The sequence below is a fragment of the Taurulus bubalis genome (assembly GCF_910589615.1).
Source record: "Taurulus bubalis genome assembly, chromosome: 14".
Lineage (NCBI taxonomy): Eukaryota > Metazoa > Chordata > Actinopteri > Perciformes > Cottidae > Taurulus > Taurulus bubalis.
This window is the reverse complement of record NC_136602.1, coordinates 5,895,476-5,905,886: the sequence shown is the minus strand read 5'-3', so window position 1 is coordinate 5,905,886 and position 10,411 is coordinate 5,895,476.

Sequence of the window (10,411 nt, the reverse complement as noted above, 5' to 3'; positions counted from 1 at the left end):
ACAGATAGTGCTCTAAAAGCAGGATCGAGCGGTAAAAGGAGGTTATCTGCTCCCAGTGGAGCGACCATTAGACCCCCTCCTCTCCTTCATGACCGCTCCTCCTCCTCCTCTTCTTCCATTTACCTCAAACTCTTTCACCGGCCACAAAGTGTGTGTGTGTGTGTGTGTGTGTGTGTGTGTGTGTGTGTGTGTGTGTGGATCTTCCGCCCACAGACGCCCACTCAGTCATCTGCATGATGCTCGTTTCAGTGATTTGGGAATCTGATAATTTCTCCCTCTGTATCTGTTACTTTGTGTGTTTTTGTTTCCCATGTTGTCGTCATTTTCTCATCAATCTCACCAGTATTTTTAATCGGTATCTCCTTCTATTGTGTGTGTGTGTGTGTGTGTGTGTGTGTGTGTCTGTGACTCAGGGTGTCTACGGATAGACTGTTGATCTGATACCAATGCTCTTTTTTTTCCCTAAATTAAAAAAAGTGCACAATGTTACACATTCTGCAACTTGCATCCAGCACAGCTCGCCTAGGAATCGGTGACTTTTAGAATTTGAGGAATTGTGGGATGGCTGTGAGTCAAAGTTCATGCTTTAAGAATGATGATGTCATCATCACAATGTGGTTCTGCCCAAACTTGGCAAATGATCGTATTTAACTATTGCTCAGCCTTAGCTTTAGTACCAAAACATCGTTGTTGTTTTTTAAACCTTGCTTTGAGAAATATAAACGATATACAAATTCATTTATTTATGTATTAACGTCCCGGTTGCCTCTCGGATCACATGTTCTTCATGTTTCTTCTTCATGACTGCAGTGGGTTAAACATCTCAGACCTCTGCACTTTAACCTGGCTCCTCCTGATCGGCCTGGTTCATGGAGAGTTCAGCTTTTCCCATTGAAGTGTTTCTTTCTGTGTGACGGTCACAGATTCACACTGGAAAACAGACGGTAATGAGAGGAGAGAGAGAGAATGGGCTTCTTTCTTTCCTCCGCCTCATCTATCTCTCTGCCGGGCGAATTACAGCTTAACTTGGTTAAAATGACTCAGTCCGATTGCACGAGAGGCCGAGCGTCGTTTCCCCGGCCCTCGCTCCCTCGACGTGTTGTTGACGGTGTCGGACGTTCCCAGGCGTCTGGGCCGACAATCGGTCCATCTGTCCGCTCGCGCAGACACAGTGGCCATTCAGAAATGGATATGAGGGAATAATTGTGCTGTTTATCTCAGAATATCACATTTTATCCTGGAGCCATTTGGCTGCTGCGTGTCGCCCTCTGCGGCCTGTGTGGAAGGGTTTGAAAGGGGGGAAAAAAATCCATCCGCTGATGGTCATTTGCTTTTGTTTTCCATGGCCTCGGATGCACCACCCGATCACGTCACGTGGACATTTTGTATGTCAGGTAAAACTAAAGAAATCTTCCTCAATCCTCTTCCAAATAAAGATCTCTGTGATCTCCACGTAAAACCTTCAGAACTGTTGTCCATCTGCATGTTCTGCAAGATGAAACCCAGCGGGCTGTTGACGGCGACCGAGTCTCCGTCTCATTCATCTGTGTCCTCCACCCGCCTGCCGGTGCACAGGGTGGAGAGGCTGTTTGTTTGACGAGGGGGCGAGCAGGGAGGCTGTTTTTGGCCGCGGGCTTCGGTTGCATAATGGCAGGAAAGCAGTGGGAAGAGTTTTGGGCTGGGAATGAGGGGAGGATGGGGGAGACTGTGGACAAGAGGAGGAGGTCAGTTTAAACTCTGGAGCGAAACATGTGATTTTCTTGCAGGATTTGGGACAATAAATCCTGGGCGGTTCTGTCTGAGACCGACTTGTTGATCACGTTTCCCCTCACTGGACACACGGAGCCAGACTGGGTTCACTGGTTTAACGTGGCTCTCGGTAATCAGCCTGTAATCTTGTTATCAGTGTGTTTGGATGGTAAACTGAATACTTTGGATTCTTTCGCACATTTCTGCAGTGTCCAGTACTTGAGTGAAATGATAGGTTTGCATATCTAAAAAGTAAATGTTTAGGGTTTCCTCACTTTCTCACTAACGCACAGGCAGATTTGACAAATTGTCCCAGCAGGCCACTGTAGCTTCCAGGTGTTTTGACAGCACAGACTCGCAGGAGGTGTAGAGGTTGAATCCCAGATGGTGGTTATCAGTAAACTCTTGGCAGGATAACAAATGTTCAGATTTGATCAGAAGCGACTGCAGGAGATGCACGTTTATCCTTGAACATAGAGTTCAATGCTAATATTGCATGCATAGCTGGCGGCAACGACTCTACTTTTTACTGCATTTATTCCCTCAGTAAACATTGTAAACATGAGTTCATGGTCTCAATCTCTAGTTTCAAGTATTCTTCAATTCAGCATGATTTTGTAAGTTATGGTCCATTTAGAGTCAAATAGACCAGAAAGCAGAGCATGCTACAGGGCGGGGCTACAAGGTGATTGACAGGTCGCTACCACAGCGTTGTCATTGTTTGCATCTTAGAACTCTTTCAGCGTGTTTCCAGTTTAATGAAAGTAAATTGTAAGATTTCGGTCACCTATAAAAACTCTTAAGCAGTTGGTTGTATTTGGCTCCACCCTCTCGTGTTACTTCTATTTGCAAAAAAAATTGCTACATCCAAAATTATAACTTCCACAAACCAATAGGTGACCTCACGGTGACTCGCGTCTATTTCTCTTTTATTTATCGTAAAAGTTGGGTTACGAGCCGCTACTACCTTTCGGTCAGTGTCCCCGCTAGCTCCCCGCTGTAGCCAGCTGGGGCTCCTGCTAGTGCTTCGCTACTTCCCTGCTAACATCCGCTAGGTCCCCGCTAACATCCGCTAGCGCTCCGACAAACACCGAAGGTAGCGGGACCAGGCCTGGCTCGACACCCGACTTGGGCAGAGGGGACGTGGGCAGTGGCAGTAGCAGCAGCAGCAGCGCTAGCTAGCACGGCTCCTAGCTTGCTACAGCGGGGACACTGACCGGAGGTACGAGCGGCTTGTAACCCGACTTTTACGGTAGTTAATATTCTAATGCTAGCTCCAATGCTAACATGTTACAGTGAAGTAGGCTTAACTGTCCATTCATATTAATGTCAGTTCAGTTGATGCACAATGCATGATGGGGGATGAGTCTACTAAAACAGATTTATTCCCCATGCAAAGGGAACAAGGCATCCTTTTTCTGTTCCCAGTTGCCTTAGCAACAGTTTCCTCACAACCTTTGAACTCATTAAAGGCCAAATGCATTGTGGGTGTGACTTCCCATGTCGGATACACAGAGCGACCTGCAACAGCAGCTCCGACTTGAGAATTCGCTGTAAAAATGTCAGCAGCATGAAATAATGGATTGTGTAGTCAATGACTACACACTCTCGCCTACATCCTCCCACTCCTTCCCCTTGTCACACACGCACACACGCACACACAGTCCTAAGCTGGAAACACTCACACACTCTTTTCACCATTATGTAATGCCGTCTAAATAATAATTTTGACATGTGTAGTGGAGTCGCATGATCCCACAATGCAACAGAAAAACTAATGTGCGTGAAGTGATGGATATTTATTATTCTTTTGTAGTTTAATGGCGACCTCTTTCCTCGCTTCTCAAAGTCTAGTCGACCCCTTACGACCCCTGGAAAAGTTCAGTCACATTCTGCATGTAAAGAGTAACTTGCTGCGTGTTATATTGTAAAAGTCTGTCCACGGCTAAACTCGCATACTGCTGGACCCATCAGCCTAATATTTATTTTGTGCTTATTGACTCATGCACGTCTAGTGATCGCAGTGATTCACAATTTTTGACCGTTTTATACCGTCATTGACTGCTGACTCCTCACTACTCTTAACCAGCTGGAAGCAAGTGATCCAACAACTGCTTCAGTTTGGACTCCTGTTTCCATACGGATTAGGAATCGTTCCCCTCTTTATTTGCACGCTGAGAGGATGCATACATGCATGACGAACTGAACCGATCATTTAGCGCTAAATTATTGGTGATGTGCATAAATAAATGCACTCTTAATTGATGCACCTTTTAGCTCTAAGTAGAGAGTCAAAGTTAGTTTCAGATTTAGGGTGTATGGAAAATAAAAGCTGCCTCACCATTTGCCATCAATGATCAGAACTGCTAAACGTCAATATATTAGTTTTCATTGTGAGAATCTGCACAAATTTAACATTCAGGTCGGACTGTGAAAAGTAAATCTTGTGCTTCAGGTCGCAAACGGAGCCAGAAAGAAAGTAAGAGAGGATGAAAGCTGCCTGTGAAACACTGTTACGCAACATTTGCTGCTCTCTCTCTCTCATCCTCTTATCCTCTTCTGTTTCCTTTATTTCCATCCTCAATCCCTCCTCTGTCTCTGTCGAGTGTTACTACAGACCCTTCTGTCAGCGTGAGACACGGCCCTGTTCTGCCTCACCACCTCTCGATCACTGTGTGTGTGTGTGTGTGTGTGTGTGTGTGTGTGTGTGTTATGAGATGGGATTTTATGGGCAGCCATAAGCTGATGTAACACTATGACATCTATATTTCCTGGTCGAACAAAGGGCGGCATGTATCCTCGACTGTTACTGATGGAGGATGGACACACACACACACACACACACACACACACACACACACACACACACACACACACACACACACACACTCACGGAGCACTCAGGACCCTCATTGATAATTAATAGATGGTGTGACAGCCGTATGCTTAACGGTACATAGTGTGTGCGCTAAATGCTTCCTGAGCTGTAACTACATGATGGCATGTATATTGGTCATATGTGTGTGTGTGTGTGAGAAACAGATAAAGCCTGAACAGGAACAATAGACTTAAATAAAAGGTGCATGGATTGTGTGTGTTTGTGTGAGAACATGCAGCACACGCCAGCACACACGCATGACCACACTAACGTGAACAGATGATTAATTCATGGTGAAGTTATCAAATATAGATCCACAAAAACACTGAACAACACTGAACACGGCTCCCGTGTCGTCTGCTGCAGCCGGCGCTGTATCAATAAAGTGTTTGAGTTTAATTCAGATTGAAGTTTAATTGACGCAAACAAAACCATGCATGTGCAGTTACGTGCATCTTTATCTTTAATAACAGAGGAAATGTTAAAGTAGGGCTGCAGCAAAGAAATTGACTGATGAATTTACCAAATATCATCTTTATTAATCATTTAGTCCATGAAAAATAAAAATGCCCTAATGCCCTTCACAGTTTACGAGTCAGATGTGATGTTTTCAAATGTCAGTCCAAAAGCCCAAAAATATTCATCCTCACATTGTAGCTGAAAGCACAGAACGATTAGCATGTTTTCCTAATAAAAACATAGATAATGAATGTTCTGTCCAGTGACTAATCAGCATATTGAGTAATCGTGAGCAAACGCAAAAAGAAAACCATCAATAAGGGACTGCAGAAGTAGAATATGAAGCATCTATTATCATTTATTAGATTTTCTCCCATTAAAATGAGTTAATGCCACTTCCTCAGAGGACAGCTGGGTCTAAAGAAATTGATTATTCTTAAGATCATCTTTTACGGGATGTAAATATCTCCAATAAACTTTTTTTCTGGTTTGTTCTCCCTCATAGTCTCTTTGATAATATTATAGATATTTAATGTTACACTGTATTGTAATATGACATTTTAAAGTATAAAGGAGAGCGATTGGTTTATTTAATTGAGTATTTCTGCTCTGTCAGGTTCTCGCTGGCTTCTTTGTCTCAGTTGAGTCTGAAGAAAACAACTCGCCTGAGTGAGCAAATGCGACCGCATGACTTATTGATGTCGAGCAGCAGCAGCAGCTCTCGCCCGACCGGCTGCCGTGAGGAGCCCAGTTAGGAGTCTCAGTTTGACTCTCGAGATCTGGTTTGACTCGGTTTGGCTCGGCTCAGTTTGAAGCTGCGACAAGAAGAAGAAAAGGAAGAAGGTGGTGGCTTTGGAAAACCTTCCAGAGAAAATCAAAGTAACAGAAACGCAACAAAGAAGCAGAACAATACAGTCGGCATCAATCAACACACCAGAAGAGTGTGTATTGTTTTATAGTTAAAAAATGTATATTTTTTGATCGGTGCGTTTTCTAATTGAAACATAAACACTCACGGCACATATACAAATCAATTCATCAGTAAAAGCTGTTGCACTTCAGGTACACACCAAACAAAACCCAATGAACTCTACTTCTTTTCCCACGAAAGGGTCAACAGTAAACTAACTTTTTCCCAGAATGCCTCATTACAGTCAGACTTCCCTGCCTGCACTTGGAGGTGAAAGGAACACGGGGTCAGGAAGGATTATGCTGTCAGAACACATACAACACATGTTACACAATATTAATTAATCACTGTGTGTGTGTGTGTGTGTGTGTGTGTGTGTGTGGAGATTACGGTTCTAAAACCATTTTTGGATGATTGCTTTCCTGCTCCGTCGGGCGGCCATGTTGAAGGTCCTCTGGTGTGGGAGCAGCTGATTGGATACTGACTTAGAGGACGTACTGACATGCATTTACAAAAGTTTCCTTCCAAGTGACCCGGTTCCCCGGTTCTGTCTCTCACCGACTCGTCTCCACTTGCGATCTGAATATCTCTGCATCACCCCTGGTGCTAATTCTCATCACCCAAACTTTGCCCACATTGGGATTCAATCTCGAGGACTAGGACTCTTTCCTGCTCCCCAGAAGATCCAGTTACATCATACTGTATGTTAATTCCAGATGGAAACATAGTCTCACTTTTTCCCTCAGTTTTTTTCTTTGTCTCTCTGTCCCATTCACATATGTGATCACTCGCCCTCTCTTTTTCTCTCAGCCGACTCTGGAAGTGTGATCTCATCCCATCCGACTGCTGACACATTCCTCTGCTTTCAGCCTTTTATTCCCTCACTCTTTTGTCGTGTGTGTGTGTGTGTGTGTGTGTGTGTGATATTCTCTCACATGACAGAGCAGAGAGGCCCCGGAAACTGACTGAATGGTTTTAGCTCATCTCAGTTCAAGGTTCTGTATCGACTGATTCCTGATCAGATAGCAACTTTGCGTCAGTTTATAATCTGAGGGGAGAGATTTAACTTTTTCCACATGCAATTTTTTTTTTTTTTTTTGCGTGTGTCTGATTTCATCGAAGCAATCTCGAGCATTGATCCTCTGAGGTGTCTCAAGCACCACTGAAACCAGTGTTTCCACAGTGAGCATAGCGAGATAACACAAGATGTCAAACTTTCCTCAACTTTGCGGTCGCTATTTACTAATATCGGACTGAAACTCATATTTGCTACGATTGTCTGTGAGATGAGGACAATATTGCCTGCAAAATGTGCATTAATAACAGCGATGGCCCAGAAGAACAGATTTGCTCACATGTGGTCCTATAAACGAATGAAAGACACGGCTTTGTTGAAACGTCTATTGTTCTGCGCTGCTGCGTCCCAGTGCTCAGACACACACACACACACACACACACACACACACACACACACTCACACACACTCCACACAACAGTCTGTGAATAAATCACAATACTTAATATTGATGCATACTAAATAATGTGGGATTATTCCTTATTTCATGGTGTATTTTTGGATTTTGGGGGTAATAACCATATGAAAAATAAACACCTCAATGCATTTAGATAATAATTTGGCATGGCAATAGTCAGCCTAACTTTTAATAATCAAAGATCATTGATAAGATGAATGTAACGAGATAAAACAAGACTTTGATTCGTCTTCAATTTGGAGAAAATAGAGCAGCTTTAATAATTTCAGTTGATGCAGCTTTACATGACTATATGTGTTATGCAACCCACAGGAAGTGTGTTTGTTACAACTGTAGTTGAGTTACAATTTATTTTGTTGCTTAAAAGAATCAGTTTTTGTACAGTCTTGTATTTAGTGTCATTATTGACCCCCTCCGTATTGATTTGTGCTCTGGGGGTTGCATTGTGTCTGACCTGACGATGCAGCTGTGGATCGTGTTTCAAGGCTCCGCCTCCCCGTCTGACCTCTGATGGAAGGACGCAGCCGACCGCCAGCGCTTAGTCACCACCGCTCGGTCTGCTGAGGCTGCACGGCGTCTGAGAGCTCGCTGTCAGAGCCCGAAACACGTGCACTTACTTTAGTTTGGACGTCTGCTGCCATAGAAAGAAGTCTGAATGTTTACATCTGGTGCAAATGAGAGATTTATAATAATAATATCAAACTATAAACAGTGGAAGTTATTGTAACAATCTGCAGCTTTCCTTTTAACAGTCTGTCTTTTTTATTAGATCGCTTAAAGCCCCCCCCACACACACACACACACACACACACACACACACACACACACCTGAATCTGATATAGATCAACGACTCACTGACATCACAGCTCATTAGCACGACTAAACATAGTGTCATCTAGCACAACCTTTTTTGTGCCACGGACCGATTTCATGTAAGACGATATTTTTATGGGCCGGCCTTCACAGTGGGGTGATAAATATGATGTAATAAAATGATACGACCGGCATGAAAACATATATAAAGTGCGTAAAAATGCAATTCACCATTACGCCGTCGCCCAACGTGTTTTCCTTTGTATTCCTTTAGCAATACGGTGAGCCAGTAAGTACGATGCTCTCAGTAACCCGGTCGCCACACATTATGCAGAGCGGGCTCGGCGTGTAGCGATAAACTCGTCCTTTAAGTGCGACTCCTGATGTCTTTTGAATGCAACTTTCTTTTTCTTGGACGTCGAAGGCTTTTCTTCTTCTTCTGGCTCCTTTTGGGCCTTTTCCCCTGGCTAAAGAAGCTCTCTAATGAGGTTTTTTTTTTAAAAAATTCTTCCACATTTTTGCTAGCTTATTGGTTACATTTTTGGGGTCACGTATCACATGACCTTGATTACGTGACCTGTTTTCATGAGGTCATGTAGTACGTGACCTCTTGACATGTGTCAGGAAGCACAGACGGATGTATCCGGTCATTTTTCAAAATAAAACAAGGGCCCGGTGGTTGTGGACCGCTGGTTTAAAGGAGAATTCCATTTATTTACCATTTCACAAGTCAGGCAGCTGGATTACAGATAATTACCACTGTCGAGAGCTCATTTAGAGAAGATGTTAGTGGAGCATGTCTTTCACAAACCGCTTTTGAAAAAAAAAAAATAGATCTTAATTTCAGGGAGATCTGTTTATTTCATTTTGCTTATTTTCAGGCCCACACCCTCAGGAGACGAGTGAAACAAGTTTTCTGGTCTAAAGGATGAGCACACAAACAATTCACAGGGCTTTAGTGTGAGTTTGTGTTTTCCGGACCATTTGGTCCATTGATTTATCTGCGTAACCATGGCGACCGATAAATGCATTAGCAGTTAACCTTCTCCGATAACCTAATTAGGCGGAGCAGAGATGCCGACTGTCCCGCAGACCTTTATAGCGCTGTCAGAGAAGATCTGCCGGGGGGGGGGATTTATGTTTAGTGCTAAATGTTTGCTTTTAGAGAGGTCGACCAAAAGCATCGCCGTTATGAACCAAAAGGCCTTACATTTCGCCAGGAGCTCTACTTTTCCTGCAGTAGCATTTCTGAATATGAGCAGCAGGAGTCTGAGTTGATCAGGAAGCAAAGAAAACTGAATTCTGCTATAATTACACAGGAAGAGCCGGAACTCTCGACTCATTGTCTCTTTGTGATCCGCTCACAGATTGTTCATGTGTCAGTTTGTCTTCTCTCATAACAAAGATGACTCTGGAAGATAATGACACGTCTGTCTGTACTCCGTCATTTTTAACAATCGCTGTCGGGACTCGACAGGAAGGGAGTCGACTCAGAAACCGGCCTGTCCATCTCAAAATGTTTTTTTTAATGGTCAGAAGGTCGTGGGTTCCTCTCTCTCTTACTGATTATTAAAGGTGTCTTTTTGTTGTGCCTCTGAGCCGACGTTTGAGCCGGCTGTGGTTTGAAAGCTCGATGACAAAGAGGAAAAGCCGTGACACTGTGCTTGTGGGGGTTCATGTCACCTTGCTATCACGTTATTAACCGGCCTCGCCGTTGGCTAACATGACATCATGGTACCTCGATGAGGACAGTGGACGGATCCGATTGGCTCAAATGTGGGCGGATTATTTGCCAGGAATGTTTACACAAACGAGGATTTTTTATAGGCGGAAGGTGCACTCGATTGCAGCACTTGTTATTTTACTCAAAATAAATTCAGAGAACGAGAGAAGTTGTTTGACTAAGTTCTTCCGGACGCTACACCAGACATCCAATAATTAGTACGCATTAACAAAGGTTAACACCTGAATATTTTCCACAACAACTTTGCTCAATAAAATCAAAACTAAAAAAGAGGTTAGTGTATATTTAATGTAGAGACCGTTGTAGTAAAACGGTGGATTACTTTCTCCTGCAAGGTTTGTTGTTGTTTGTTCAGGGCCGCATC